Source organism: Lucilia sericata, unplaced genomic scaffold (assembly GCF_015586225.1).
Source record: "Lucilia sericata isolate MDLA Ls3-8-SP2 unplaced genomic scaffold, ASM1558622v1 Contig001360F_arrow, whole genome shotgun sequence".
In the NCBI taxonomy this organism is placed as follows: Eukaryota; Metazoa; Arthropoda; class Insecta; order Diptera; family Calliphoridae; genus Lucilia; species Lucilia sericata.
In genome coordinates, this window is record NW_023995304.1 from 101,663 (window position 1) to 118,232 (window position 16,570).

The following is a 16,570-nucleotide window of genomic DNA, read 5'->3' on the forward strand; positions in this document are numbered from 1 at the left end:
AGAACTAGAACAGAACTAGAACAGAACTAGAACAGAACTAGAACAGAACTAGAACAGAACTAGAACAGAACTAGAACAGAACAGAACTAGAACAGAACTAGAACAGAACTAGAACAGAACTTGAACAGAACTAGAACAGAACTAGAACAGAACTTGAACAGAACTAGAACAGAACTAGAACAGAACTAGAACAGAACTAGAACAGAACTAGAACAGAACTAGAACAGAACTAGAACAGAACTAGAACAGAACTTGAACAGAACTAGAACAGAACTAGAACAGAACTAGAACAGAACTAGAACAGAACTAGAACAGAACTAGAACAGAACTAGAACAGAACTAGAACAGAACTAGAACAGAACTAGAACAGAACTAGAACAGAACTAGAACAGAACTAGAACAGAACTAGAACAGAACTAGAACACAACTAGAACACAACTAGAACACAAGTAAAACAGAACTAGAACAGAACTAGAACAGAACCGAACTAGAACAGAACTAAAACAGAACTAGAACAGAACTAGAACAGAACTAGAACAGAACTAGAACAGTACTAGAACAGAACTAGAACAGAACTAGAACAGAACTAGAACAGAACTAGAACTAGAACAGAACTAGAACAGAACTAGAACAGAACTAGAACAGAACTAGAACAGAACTAGAACAGAACTAGAACAGAACTAGAACAGAACTAGAACAGAACTAGAACAGAACTAGAACAGAACTAGAACAGAACTAGAACAGAACTAGAACAGAACTTGAACAGAAGTAGAACAGAACTAGAACAGAACTAGAACAGAACTAGAACAGAACTAGAACAGAACTAGAGCAGAACTAGAACAGAACTAGAACTAGAACAGAACTTGAACAGAAGTAGAACAGAACTAGAACAGAACTAGAACAGAACTGAACTACAACTGTGCTACAATTGACCTAGAACTGAACTTTTAACTTTTTTAAAGTTTTTAAAGGAGACATAGAAAAGTCTCCTTTTTAAAAGATTTAGACGGCTAAAAATACAATTGTTGACTTTATATCAGTATTAAAATGTAAAAATATATTTTTTTGTTATTAATTAAAAACATTTTTGTGATGGTCATTGTTTCAAAAGTGATAAGATACAAGAAAAATTCAAACCGACTAAAACACGTTACTTTATTCGTATTATCTGAAGTGTTTTTAGGCATATATTTTTTCTAATAAAATAAACACTTGATAGGTAATTGTAAATTTTAAGTGATTAATAATAAAAGATAATAACAAAAACAATGAATCAGAAATTTTATTAAAAAAATTGGCAAAATTTGTGTTATAAAAATTATTAAAGTTTTCTTTCTACATGAAATAAGACAAAAAATTATTTAAAAAAATACTAAGGCGTATGATTAATATTTGCAATTTCGAAAATTGCTTATAATTGAATTTATAAATATTTTAACTTCATTTGTTTAATTGCTCTAAATAGTTTTAAAATATTTTTTGCAATATTGTATTTATCTTCAGTTTTTTATTTAGTTCAAGTTTAGCATTACTTTTGATAAAGAATTTTGTATTTTTCTTTTAATTTAAATTACATTTATACAAAAACTCAACATTTATTCTTGATATCAAACTAAGCCAAGGTTATTGTATAATTAAAATTTGTATCCAAAGTATAAAAACTAAATAAAACCATTTAAATAAAAATGTAAGTTAAACCCCAAGCATAAGTTCAAGTTATCACTTGAAATTATGTCTTAACAACCAGTCATTGGATAACTGACCTTGCGTTTAATAAATGCACGCAGTTTTTTTTTTTTCAAAGAAAATGTATAAAAGAAAAATGAAATTTTTGTTATACAATAATAGTAAAAATAAAGAAAAACTTTTTTAAAAAATACCCCATAGTATTTAAACTACAAAAGAAGGTGATAAGAAGCGAAAGACACTTCATACGCAAGACTATTAAAAATAAGCGTGAATTGTAAATATATTAAAATTCTAGAATAAAGTAATTTTTATAGGGGTAAATAAATTAAACTGATCGATAAGATATTGAAATAAACAACAATTGTTAAAGGGTAAGTTATTATATTAAAATATTTGTTAAATTCTCAGGGTTAGAGAAACATTTTTATAGAAATAATAAACTAATTTAAACAATTTATTTAGTTTATTGTTAATTATGATATTTCCAAAATATCTTAGCTGTAAAATAAGCTTTTAATTAATCAAATTACTCCAGCGGTTCTAAAAATATAGAGAACCGATCATAAATAACTTGATAATTAATAACAATCATACGTACCGGTGTCTACAAAACAAATATTTTTAATATCCCTTACACCAAAAGGACTATGACTACATTATGACTAGACTATGACTAGACTATGACTAGACTATGACTAGACTATGACTAGACTATGACTAGACTATGACTAGACTAGACTATGACTAGACTATGACTATGACTAGACTATGACTAGACTATGACTAGACTATGACTAGACTATGACTAGACTATGACTAGACTATGACTAGACTATGACTAGACTATGACTAGACTATGACTAGACTATGACTAGACTATGACTAGACTATGACTAGACTATGACTAGACTATGACTAGACTATGACTAGACTATGACTAGACTATGACTAGACTATGACTAGACTATGACTAGACTATGACTAGACTATGACTAGACTATGACTAGACTATGACTAGACTATGACTAGACTATAGGGTGATCGATTATTCGACATTTTCCAAAAACCGGTTTTCGAATAGTTCGAATAGTTGACATTTAAAAAAAACCGGTTGATATTTTTCAAATTCAGAAAAAACCGGTAAACCGGTTTTTCATTATAAATAAAAAAAATATATTTTAATTCGAAAAACTTAATGTTTATGTTTAAATTTGATTAATAAAACATGGCCCGAAATGATTTTTAACAGTTTAAAAGATTATAACTTTAGATCTAGTCGTCTGATTTACATTATTTCTTTAATATAAAAAAATTAGGAAAAAAGTGGGACACTTCTGTTAAACATAAGGTACTATGTAATCCTAGCTTATTTTAAAAGCCCTGTTTAGGAAATTTGCATAGGCATTCCAACACTTCCATAAAATTTCAGCCGTAAATTAATTATTGTAATTGGAATATAATCTTAAGATTGATAAAAGTTTATCAAACAGTTATCAATTTTACAAATAAATTTTTTTAATTAATTAGGAAAATCAAAAAAGTTTAACCAAAGGAGCTTTAGAAAAATATACGCTAGTTCCTCGACTCGAATATTTTTAAAATTTAGGCGGGCTGTATTATTATTTACTTAAAAATTTCATTTAAATAATCTTTGAATACAAAGCAAATAAAAGTATTCGAAACCGGTTTTTAAAAAGTGAAAAAACCGGGTTATTCGATATTCGAAAAATCAACATTAAGAAAAAACCGACACTGGTAAAGCAGAAAAAACCGGTTTTAAACCGGTTGAAAAATCGAGTCGATCACCCTACTAGACTATGACTAGACTATGACTAGACTATGACTAGACTATGACTAGACTATGACTAGACTATGACTAGACTATGACTAGACTATGACTAGACTATGACTAGACTATGACTAGACTATGACTAGACTATGACTAGACTATGACTAGACTATGACTAGACTATGACTAGACTATGACTAGACTAGACTATGACTAGACTAGACTATGACTAGACTATGACTAGACTATGACTAGACTATGACTAGACTATGACTAGACTATGACTAGACTATGACTAGACTATGACTAGACTAGACTATGACTAGACTATGACTAGACTATGACTAGACTAGACTAGACTATGACTAGACTATGACTAGACTATGACTAGACTATGACTAGACTATGACTAGACTATGACTAGACTATGACTAGACTATGACTAGACTATGACTAGACTATGACTAGACTAACTAGACTATGACTAGGAACTCATGACTAGACTATGACTAGACTATGACTAGACTATGACTAGACTATGACTAGACTATGACTAGACTATGACTAGACTATGACTAGACTATGACTAGACTATGACTAGACTATGACTAGACTATGACTAGACTATGACTAGACTATGGACTAGACTATGACTAGACTATGACTAGACTATGACTAGACTATGACTAGACTATGACTAGACTATGACTAGACTATGACTAGACTATGACTAGACTATGACTAGACTATGACTAGACTATGACTAGACTATGACTAGACTATGACTGACTATGACTAGACTATGACTAGACTATGACTGACTATGACAGACTAGACTATAACTAGACTATGACAGACTATGACTAGACTATGACTAGACTATGACTAGACTATAGACTAGACTATGACTAGACTATAACTAGACTATAGACTAGACTATTAGACTAGACTATAGACTAGACTATAGACTAGACTATAGACTAGACTATAGACTAGACTATAGACTAGACTATAGACTAGACTATAGACTAGACTATAGACTAGACTATAGACTAGACTATAGACTAGACTATAGACTAGACTATAGACTAGACTATAGACTAGACTATAGACTAGACTATAGACTAGACTATAGACTAGACTATAGACTAGACTATAGACTAGACTATAGACTAGACTATAGACTAGACTATAGACTAGACTATAGACTAGACTATAGACTAGACTATAGACTAGACTATAGACTAGACTATAGACTAGACTAGACTAGACTAGACTACTAGACTAGACTATAGACTAGACTATAGACTAGACTATAGACTAGACTATAGACTAGACTATAGACTAGACTATAGACTAGACTATAGACTAGACTATAGACTAGACTATAGACTAGACTATAGACTAGACTATAGACTAGACTATAGACTAGACTATAGACTAGACTATAGACTAGACTATAGACTAGACTATAGACTAGACTATAGACTAGACTATAGAACTAGACTATAGACTAGACTATAGACTAGACTATAGACTAGACTATAGACTAGACTATAGACTAGACTATACACTAGACTATAGACTAGACTATAGACTAGACTATAGACTAGACTATAGACTAGACTATAGACTAGACTATAGACTAGACTATAGACTAGACTATAGACTGACTATAGACTAGACTATAGACTAGACTATAGACTAGACTATAGACTAGACTATAGACTAGACTATAGACTAGACTATAGACTAGACTAGACTAGACTATAGACTAGACTATAGACTAGACTAGACTATAGACTAGACTATAGACTATATACTAGACTATAGACTAAACTATAGACTAAACTATAGACTAAACTATAGACTAGACTAGACTATAGACTAAACTATAGACTAGACTATAGACTAGACTTTAACATTGGAAAGCACTAATAATGTTTTAAACAAAATTATAACATAAACTTAATTCTTTTCCCAACATTGTGGTTCCATTAACAATTTTCTCATAATTTATATTTTCAAATTATATAATTACAATTAGATTTGACCACTTAAATTTTAATTAAATCTCTTTTATTTGTACAATTCAAACTATTTAATCATTGAATCAAGCTAATTTTTTCATTAAGACCATTTTTTGTAAAGAATTTCACAAAAAAAACGCATTTTGCACATTAATTTATGTGGAAGTTTTTAAAACTGAATATTATGAGAAAAAAACTTTTAGTTTTTATCATGAAATTAATGAGATTATGTTAATAAATTAAAGCTAATTACATGATTGAAACCATAAAAAAAAACGAATGTAATATAAATTAATAATTTTTTTTTTACTTTAGCTCATTATTTTTAATAAAACTTTGACAAAAAAAAGTAAGTTATTTAAATTATTTATTAAGAATAAATTGTTATTTATTTACTCCCACTTGAATGAAGATAATTAATTTAACCCACTCTAGAGTTATGCGGCAAAATGTAAAATTGCCAAGCAATTAATATTACTTATACGCTCTAGGTGGTGGCCTAAGGAAATCTTTAAACATTAGCTAAGGGTTTTAAAGAATCTCCAAATAAATAAAATCAAAGGAAAGTTATTTGTAGTAAGATTAATTGACAAATACCTAAAGGCATTTATCACTCCCTTTAAACAATTTTATGGCTTTTAGCAGACGAGTTATTTAGCTTAAACTTTTCATTTCATTTTTTATGGGTTTTTTTGTCTTTAATTTCAGTTTATGTTTTGCAAGGCTGTTAAATCCCTCTAATATATATAAGTTCTCCGAAAAAAAATGGAAAACTTTTAGTGTCACTTGTAACACTTTTTATTCATTTATTCCTAATTCCACAATATATGACAGTGTCAGTGCAACTGACACATTGAACTAAATGCATCTGTGTACATGAACTGAACAGGGCACAGCAAAAAAAAACTTTAATAAAAAATACACATCATAGACTAAGTCTATACGAAATTGGTTGCAATATTGTGTTGGACTTTCTGCTTTAGCACCCATGACAGTATGAAAAAAAAACCAACATTCAAAAACATATTCGCATAGAAAATAAAACATAATTAAATTGCTGAAAAACATAAAAAAAACAATTTTCTATGCAGCATATTTTCAACAAAGTGGGTCAGTCATCAGATGTCTAAAGATGTAGATTTTGTGCAAATGTGTTTATTTTATTTACAATTTAAATATTTAATTACAACTTTGAACTGATGAATTTAATGTTTATTTTAGACACTAATGTATTTTTAATAATTAAATAGTCTTTAGTTTAAATTATATGTGACTTTAATGGGTTTCTGTTTAAGTTAGTTTAGACATGGTTTTTATACTCTCTAGTTTCTGGCAGTTAAAATGTTATGATTTTGTCAGTTAGGTTTTAAAATTTAAATGATTAAAATCCTCTTAAAAATAACAAAGTTGTGGTCAGTGTTGCCAACATTGGTCAAGCAAAACGCGCGCAAAAAAATTAAAAAGGGGTAAAAAAGCGTAATTTTCTAACTGAAAATGGGTAAAAAAGCACTAACGTTCTTTTAGTCAAATATTGTTTATTTTAATAAAAATTGCACATTATTTCGCTCATTTCCTACAAGACTCCAAAATTCGTTTTTTAGAACATTGGGCTACAATACAAATCATGCGTCATACTAAAGTCTTTCATCTGTGTGAGTTAAATTTTTAGTAACGTAAGAACTAAAACTAATGTTTGACGAATATTAGATAAATAAGATGAGAATTTTTCAAATTCCTTAATTTGTTTAAAAGTTATTTTAAAAATAGTAAAATGTCATTAAACATTCAAACTGACAGGCACACTACTAACTGGCCAACCGATGTACCCACACCCAAATTGTAAAATTGTACAAAACTTATGAAATATATATTTTTTTTGTAAAATCTATATACAGGCAAATCCCGGTATAACGAATCTCACTTTAACGAAAATCCGATATAACGAACAGCCAAATTTTTAACATTAACTACCTTATATAGCGAACGTTTAAGAAATTTTATACTCGATATAACGAATAAAAAGAAAAAATACCTAAAAAATCCCGCTTTTGATTTTATATTTATATTGTTAATATCAAAAACTTGATTGAGCAATTAGAATATAATGTAAAAATAAAAGAAGTCGCCCATATTCCTAATTTTAGTTATACTACATATCTGACCTATCGATCAAAATTCCTTACATTATAATCTAAAAAGCATAAATCTGTTAGATGTGAATTTAATGGTAAATTTAGCTTGAATAGTTTTTAAAAGGGATACATTGAAATAATAAAATTTTACAGCAAAATAAATTATTTCGATACCCCAATATGGCGCAATATTCCAGGGTTTTGAAATTATCAGCATGAGACACAGTTATCGATTCTCAAGTTCAGTTTTTCCTCAAAAGAGTTTTATTTTATCTTCTAGGTAATAAAATAAGGTTAAGGAAATAGCAGGAAATTAAAGTTGTTAGAAAACTAAAATCCTTCACAAATTTTTCAATCCGTTCAGATGTACAAAATGGAAAAAGGTGTGCGTTGATATTAGTTGTTTGAAATAAAATTTGAAGTAATAATTTCATACATTAATTTGAATGGTTTTTTTGTCCATTAAATAAAGAAATTTACTAGAAAAAATAATTCTGATATAACGAATATTTCGATTTAACGAAAGGGCCTGACATTATATCATTCGTTATACCGGGATTTGCCTGTATATTATTTTTAATTTCACTGATAGTGAATAACATAACTTATTTTAACGTATTTTGAATATTTTGTTTTTTGTTTTTGAAGAATATTTGCTTTTTAAACTTAACACAAATTAAAAAAAACTTTGGAGTACCCGTGTAAAAAAATTTAAAACAGTTTTTAAGAAAAATTTAGTCCTTAGTGTAAACTATTAAACTGATCGTATTCTAATAAACAACAAAAAGTGGTATAAATAGAAAGATCAAAGAATGATCCCTCAGTGTTCTTAACATTATAGAGAAAATGTTTAATATTAATTAAATAAATTACCTCCTGAAATTCACAAATATTTTAACAAATAAGAGCGTTATATTCGGTTGTGCCGAATCTTATATACCCACCATCAAATCTTATGCCGTAAAAGGAATGCTCCTCTGTAAACATCAGGGAGATAAGGCTTAATTCAATTATGTACGTGATCTTCGAATTAACAAAATATTCATTTTTAAAAACAAAATATGTTTGTCCAATTTTTTAACCATGAACATATATCAGAGGTAGTGTCAATTATGAACTGCTTGTCGTAAAATTTGGTAGAAAGATTTCGTATAACACTTATTCCTTTCGAATTTCATTGCTGTTCTCGAATTTTTAATTCAGTCATAAGCGTAAAAGTTATTATCTAAAGAGGAACTTATATGGGGTTGGGACAATTATATATCGATACCCATAAAATTTTGTACATAGATTTTGTTTTGTTGGTCAGTTATAGACCAATCGTTATAAAATTCGGAATAAAGAATTATAATAAAAATCTTTTTATTGCGAGTACAACGATGAAGGCTTTATATATGAGGGATAGGTTCAATTGTGTAAAAAAATTGTATAAAACTTATTTTTTGTCAATTTTCATCGCTATACTCATATTTTTAAGGGGACCTTAATAGGGGGTAGGGTAGGTTAAGTCAGTAATGACCGTTTAAATCATTTTCTGAAGGAGACCTTATATGAGGGTAGGGTCAATTATAGACCAATTTCTATAAAATTTAGTAGAGATTTTGGCTTATATAAAACTTACTTATGTTGAATTTCATCGCTATACTCGTATGGGGGGTAGGGTCAATTTTGGACCGATTCCCATAAAATTTGGTACATAGATTTTGACGCATATAAAACTTATTTATGCCAAATTTTATCGCTATACTTGTTTGTTTAAAACAGTTGTGACTGTTAAAGCTTGTGAAATATTTGTGGAAAAATTTAAATCGCTTGCTCTTTCCGTTCTAACCCTATCGTGATTTCAACAGACAGACGGATGGACATGGTTAGATCGCCTTAGAATTTAATAAGGACCCAAAATATATATACTTTTGTGGGTCTACGACCAATATTTCGATGTGTTACAAACGGAGTGACAAAATTAATATACCGCACTCATCTTTTTTAATGGTGGGTATAAAAAGCACTAAATGCACTGTCATAAAATTAGAAAGCACCACTGTAGTGCCTTTTTGAAAAAAGGCACCATGAGCAAAATTTTCCGCGTTTGGCACACCAAAAAGCACCGCAAATAGTGCTAAAAGCACTAAGTTGGCAACACTGGTTGTGGTCGTTTATTAAAATAAATTTTTAATTAATAATAATCATACGCCTCCTTGTTTGTGGAGGAAAACTTAAAAGTTGTACTTTAACTGTTAGTATAGTTCTAGTTCAGTTCTAGTTCAATTCTAGTTCATTTGTAGTTCAGTTGTAGTTCAGTTGTAGTTCAGTTGTAGTTCAGTCGTAGTTCAGTTCTAGTTCAGTTCTAGTTCAGTTGAAGTTCAATTGTAGTTCAGTTCTAGTTCAGTTCTAGTTCAGTTCTAGTTCAGTTCTAGTTCAGTTCTAGTTCAGTTCTAGTTCAGTTCTAGTTCAGTTCTAGTTCAGTTCTAGTTCAGTTCTAGTTCAGTTCTAGTTCAGTTCTAGTTCAGTTCTAGTTCAGTTCTAGTTCAGTTCTAGTTCAGTTCTAGTTCAGTTCTAGTTCAGTTCTAGTTCAGTTCTAGTTCAGTTCTAGTTCAGTTCTAGTTCAGTTCTAGTTCAGTTCTAGTTCAGTTCTAGTTCAGTTCTAGTTCAGTTCTAGTTCAGTAGTTCAGTTCTAGTTCAGTTGTAGTTCAGTTCTAGTTCAGTTCTAGTTCAGTTCTAGTTCAGTTTTAGTTCAGTTCTAGTTCAGTTCTAGTTCAGTTCTAGTTCAGTTCTAGTTCAGTTCTAGTTCAGTTCTAGTTCAGTTCTAGTTCAGTTCTAGTTCAGTTCTAGTTCAGTTCTAGTTCAGTTCTAGTTCAGTTCTAGTTCAGTTCTAGTTCAGTTCTAGTTCAGTTCTAGTTCAGTTCTAGTTCAGTTTAGTTCAGTTCTAGTTTCAGTTCTAGTTCAGTTCTAGTTCAGTTCTAGTTCAGTTCTAGTTCAGTTCTAGTTCAGTTCTAGTTCAGTTCTAGTTCAGTTCTAGTTCAGTTCTAGTTCAGTTCTAGTTCAGTTCTAGTTCAGTTCTAGTTCAGTTTCTAGTTCAGTTCTAGTTCAGTCTAGTTCAGTTCTAGTTCAGTTCTAGTTCAGTTCTAGTTCAGTTCTAGTTCAGTTCTAGTTCAGTTCTAGTTCAGTTCTAGTTCAGTTCTAGTTCAGTTCTAGTTCAGTTCTAGTTCAGTTCTAGTTCAGTTCTAGTTCAGTTCTAGTTTCAGTTCTAGTTCAGTTCTAGTTCAGTTCTAGTTCAGTTCTAGTTCAGTTCTAGTTCAGTTCTAGTTCAGTTCTAGTTCAGTTCTAGTTCAGTTCTAGTTCAGTTCAGTCTAGTTCAGTTCTAGTTCTAGTTCAGTTCTAGTTCAGTTCTAGTTCAGTTCTAGTTCAGTTCTAGTTCAGTTCTAGTTCAGTTCTAGTTCAGTTCTAGTTCAGTTCTAGTTCAGTTCTAGTTCAGTTCTAGTTCAGTTCTAGTTCAGTTCTAGTTCAGTTCTAGTTCTAGTTCAGTTCTAGTTCAGTTCTAGTTCAGTTCTAGTTCAGTTCTAGTTCAGTTCTAGTTCAGTTCTAGTTCAGTTCTAGTTCAGTTCTAGTTCAGTTCTAGTTCAGTTCTAGTTCAGTTCTAGTTCAGTTCTAGTTCAGTTCTAGTTCAGTTCTAGTTCAGTTCTAGTTCAGTTCTAGTTCAGTTCTAGTTCAGTTCTAGTTCAGTTCTAGTTCAGTTCTAGTTCAGTTCTAGTTCAGTTCTAGTTCAGTTCTAGTTCAGTTCTAGTTCAGTTCTAGTTCAGTTCTAGTTCAGTTCTAGTTCAATTCTAGTTCAGTTCTAGTTCAGTTCTAGTTCAGTTCTAGTTCAGTTCTTTAGTTAGTTCTAGTTTCAGTTCTAGTTCAGTTCTAGTTCAGTTCTAGTTCATTTCTAGTTCAGTTCTAGTTCAGTTCTAGTTCAGTTCTAGTTCAGTTCTAGTTCAGTTCTAGTTCAGTTCTAGTTCAGTTCTAGTCAGTTCTAGTTCAGTTCTAGTTCAGTTCTAGTTCAGTTCCAGTTCAGTTCCAGTTCAGTTCTAGTTCAATTCTAGTTCAGTTCTAGTTCAGTACTAGTTCAGTTCTAGTTCAGTTCTAGTTCAGTTCTAGCTCAGTTCTAGTTCAGTTCTAGTTCAGTTCTAGTTCAGTTCTAGTTCAGTTCTAGTTCAGTTCTAGTTTCAGTTCTAGTTCAGTTCTAGTTCAGTTCTATGAATTTTCGATAAAGTATTTTATAATACAACTTCTTGTAAAACTAAACACGAAAACTTAATGCCCCTACCATTCTTTTAAAAAACCACAGAAATGCACACAGTTCTTCCCAAAAATAACTTGTATCTATATGAAATAAATAATTTTACTTTTCTGTTCTTCATTTTTTCACATTTAAAACTACTGAAAAACCACCATCCATTTTTTGTTTAAACAATTGCTTTACAGATCCATTGTGTTTCCGTTTGGGTTTTGTGAATTTTAAATGAATGAATGACATATAAACCTATAAAATCGAAAAATAAAAAACGAAAATAAAAATACTACCCCGAACACAACGAATTGAATTAAAATTTTTGCGTTAAAGTGGCACAACGTGCAACATGCCTTCGATCATAAATAAACAATAAACGAACGAAAACAAACATATTGTTGTGTGTAATATTTGTTGAAACTAAAAAAAAAACACAAAAACACTTTTACTGCACTTTATTTTAGTCAATTTGACTCTTTAAATAAATTGAGGTAAATGCAACAAAAGTACAAATTTTGTAATTTAATGAAAACTGTTGCAACACATAGTCTACTATAGATATATTTTAAGGTATTTGAATCAATTTTACATACACAAAATTACTATAATTAATCACAACTAATATCAAATGTATACATTAAACTGACTGAAATTAAATTTATTTCCTCTTTTGTCCACTGTATCTTGTAATTAGTTTCAAGTCTATATTTAAGTTTATAGTTTAGTCTTCATTACAGTCTATAGTGTAGCCTCTACAGTCTAGTCTACAATCTAGTCTATCCTAAAGTATAGTCTATATTATAGCTTATAGCTTAGTCTTTATTACAGTCTAGAGTGTATTCTATAGTCGAGTCTAGTCTCTAGTCTAGTCTCTAGTCTAGTCTATAGTCTAGTCTAGTCTAGTCTATAGTCTAGTCTATAGTCTAGTCTATAGTCTAGTCTATAGTCTAGTCTATAGTCTAGTCTATAGTCTAGTCTATAGTCTAGTCTATAGTCTAGTCTATAGTCTAGTCTATAGTCTAGTCTATAGTCTAGTCTATAGTCTAGTCTATAGTCTAGTCTATAGTCTAGTCTATAGTCTAGTCTATAGTCTAGTCTATAGTCTAGTCTATAGTCTAGTCTATAGTCTAGTCTATAGTCTAGTCTATAGTCTAGTCTATAGTCTAGTCTATAGTCTAGTCTATAGTCTAGTCTATAGTCTAGTCTATAGTCTAGTCTATAGTCTAGTCTATAGTCTAGTCTATAGTCTAGTCTATAGTCTAGTCTATAGTCTAGTCTATAGTCTAGTCTATAGTCTAGTCTATAGTCTAGTCTATAGTCTAGTCTATAGTCTAGTCTATAGTCTAGTCTATAGTCTAGTCTATAGTCTAGTCTATAGTCTAGTCTATAGTCTAGTCTATAGTCTAGTCTATAGTCTAGTCTATAGTCTAGTCTATAGTCTAGTCTATAGTCTAGTCTATAGTCTAGTCTATAGTCTAGTCTATAGTCTATAGTCTAGTCTATAGTAGTCTAGTCTAGTCTATAGTCTAGTCTAGTCTAGTCTAGTCTAGTCTAGTCTAGTCTAGTCTAGTCTAGTCTAGTCTAGTCTAGTCTAGTCTCTAGTCTATAGTCTATAGTCTAGTCTATAGTCTAGTCTAGTCTATAGTCTAGTCTATAGTCTAGTCTATAGTCTAGTCTATAGTCTAGTCTATAGTCTAGTCTATAGTCTAGTCTATAGTCTAGTCTATAGTCTAGTCTATAGTCTAGTCTATAGTCTAGTCTATAGTCTAGTCTATAGTCTAGTCTATAGTCTAGTCTATAGTCTAGTCTATAGTCTAGTCTATAGTCTAGTCTATAGTCTAGTCTATAGTCTAGTCTATAGTCTAGTCTATAGTCTAGTCTATAGTCTAGTCTATAGTCTAGTCTATAGTCTAGTCTATAGTCTAGTCTATAGTCTAGTCTATAGTCTAGTCTATAGTCTAGTCTATAGTCTAGTCTATAGTCTAGTCTATAGTCTAGTCTATAGTCTAGTCTATAGTCTAGTCTATAGTCTAGTCTATAGTCTAGTCTATAGTCTAGTCTATAGTCTAGTCTATAGTCTAGTCTATAGTCTAGTCTATAGTCTAGTCTATAGTCTAGTCTATGGTCTAGTCTAGTTTATAGTCTAGTCTATAGTCTAGTTATAGTCTAGTCTATAGTCTAGTCTATAGTCTAGTCTATAGTCTAGTCTATAGTCTAGTCTATAGTCTAGTCTATAGTCTAGTCTATAGTCTAGTCTATAGTCTAGTCTATAGTCTAGTCTATAGTCTAGTCTATAGTCTAGTCTATAGTCTAGTCTATAGTCTAGTCTATAGTCTAGTCTATAGTCTAGTCTATAGTCTAGTCTATAGTCTAGTCTATAGTCTAGTCTATAGTCTAGTCTATAGTCTAGTTTATAGTCTAGTCTATAGTCTAGTCTATAGTCTAGTCTATAGTCTAGTCTATAGTCTAGTCTATAGTCTAGTCTATAGTCTAGTCTATAGTCTAGTCTATAGTCTAGTCTATAGTCTAGTCTATAGTCTAGTCTATAGTCTAGTCTATAGTCTAGTCTATAGTCTAGTCTAAGTCTAGTCTATAGTCTAGACTATAGACTATAAATAGACTAGACCATAGACTAGACTATAGACTAGTCTATAGTCTAGTCTGTAGTCTAGACTATAGTCTAGTCTATAGTCTAGTCTATAGTCTAGTGTATAGTCTAGTGTATAGTCTAGTCTATAGTCTAGTCTACAGTCTAGTCTTTAGTCTAGTCTATAGTCTAGTGTATAGTCTAGTCTATAGTCTAGTCTATAGTCTAGTCTATAGTCTAGGTCATAGTCTAGTCTATAGTCTAGTCTATAGTCTAGTCTATTAGTCTAGTCTATAGTCTAGTCTATAGCTAGTCTATAGTCTAGTCTATAGTCTAGTCTATAGTCTAGTCTATAGTCTAGTCTAGTCTAGTCTATAGTCTAGTCTAGTAGTTATAGTCTAGTCTATAGTCTAGTCTATAGTCCTAGTCTATAGTCTAGTATAGTCTAGTCTATAGTCTAGTCTATAGTCTAGTCTATAGTCTAGTCTATAGTCTAGTCTATAGTCTAGTCTATAGTCTAGTCTATAGTCTAGTCTATAGTCTAGTCTATAGTCTAGTCTATAGTCTAGTCTATAGTCTAGTCTATAGTCTAGTCTATAGTCTAGTCTATAGTCTAGTCTATAGTCTAGTCTATAGTCTAGTCTAGTCTAGTAGTCTAGTCTAGTCTAGTCTATAGTCTAGTCTATAGTCTAGTCTATAGTCTAGTCTATAGTCTAGTCTATAGTCTAGTCTATAGTCTAGTCTATAGTCTAGTCTATTGTCTAGTCTATAGTCTAGTCTATACCTTTTCTCAATACTAAAAACTTCTTTGTTAAAATTCTTTTATTATTTCTTAAATCACTTAATTAAGATTTATTTATTACAAAATCTAATTTATATTTTAAAGTTCCCTAGAGCGTATGAATGTTATTAATTTCAAAGTTAATTTATTTACTTTTCTCTTAATATTGTTTTTCGCAACAATTTAATAATGTTTTCTTCTTTACACAAAGCTAAAACTCACAACTGTTTTAATTACTATTTATTTAATTAAGATTAATTTACTTAATAAATAGAGAACAAAAATCATTTGTATATAAATGTATTAAGTTTAAAATATTTGTTTAAGTGTTTGATGGCATAAAATTTATTATTTATTTAAGTAATTTGTTAAAACAACATTAATTTGTGTTCTTTTTTCGTTCTTTTCTCTATTTGCAGCCTGAATTTCTAATGGGAAGTTGCGGAATAATTGGACTTTAATATAAACATTAAAAATGTTTACACTACGAAAACAAATGGCATGCGTTTCTGCAACAGCTATAAAATAAGAAAATTAAAAACACGAAACAAAATATTCGGTTATTTTAATCTAATTAATAAAGCAAATATTTAGATAATGAAAAGCTAAAACAAAAAAATACAAAATTAACTAAAACATTTAAACAAAGTACATTAAGAGAGAAAATAGTGTAGTTGTTTATAAAAACTTCGCACCTCATTACGAACAAAAAAAAAAAAAAAGAAATTAAGAATCATAAACAATTTGTTTTAATTTAATTTTTCTTTTTCAAATTTCTAGATTTATAAGTAAAAAAGCTAAAAAAAGAAAGAATTTTGTGATTAAGAAACTTTTTCTTTTTTTTTATTGAAAAATTTCTATATTTGAAATAAATCGTTTAAAATATAAAAAACATTCAAAATTACGTCGTATCACCCACCCACACCCAAAGTCAAACAAAACCCGGCCAACATGGACAACAGTTCAGGGCCGGGATTTGATGATGAACCACCGCCAGAACCACGGGATGGCTGGCTACTGGTGCGCATACATGTGCCCGAATTAAATGTCTACAAATGTCTGCAATTTCCCTCCGATAAATTGGTCTGGGATGTTAAACAACAAGTATTAGCCTCATTACCAAAGGTGAGTGAATATAAATGAAATGAAATTAAATTATTTAATTAAACAGTAGTGTATAGATTTAGTGTGTAATTATCTAGAGAATTATATGATTTATAATTTATGATTGCATTTTGTTTATATATATTTTTTTATTTTAAAATTGAAGTCATTTTGTTTTTTTATACATT

The 16,570-nt window shown here is 30.1% G+C and overlaps 1 long non-coding RNA gene across 1 annotated transcript in view; it reads left to right on the forward strand.

Annotated features, from left to right (window-relative positions):
• Positions 1-16,000, forward strand: part of LOC119611099 — a 73,214-nt gene extending 57,214 nt beyond the window's left edge. The window contains exon 4 of the long non-coding RNA XR_005232039.1: positions 15,698-16,000. This is a non-coding gene — a long non-coding RNA (uncharacterized LOC119611099). The remainder of the gene's footprint in view (positions 1-15,697) is intronic.
• The last annotated feature ends 570 nt before the right edge of the window (positions 16,001-16,570 follow it).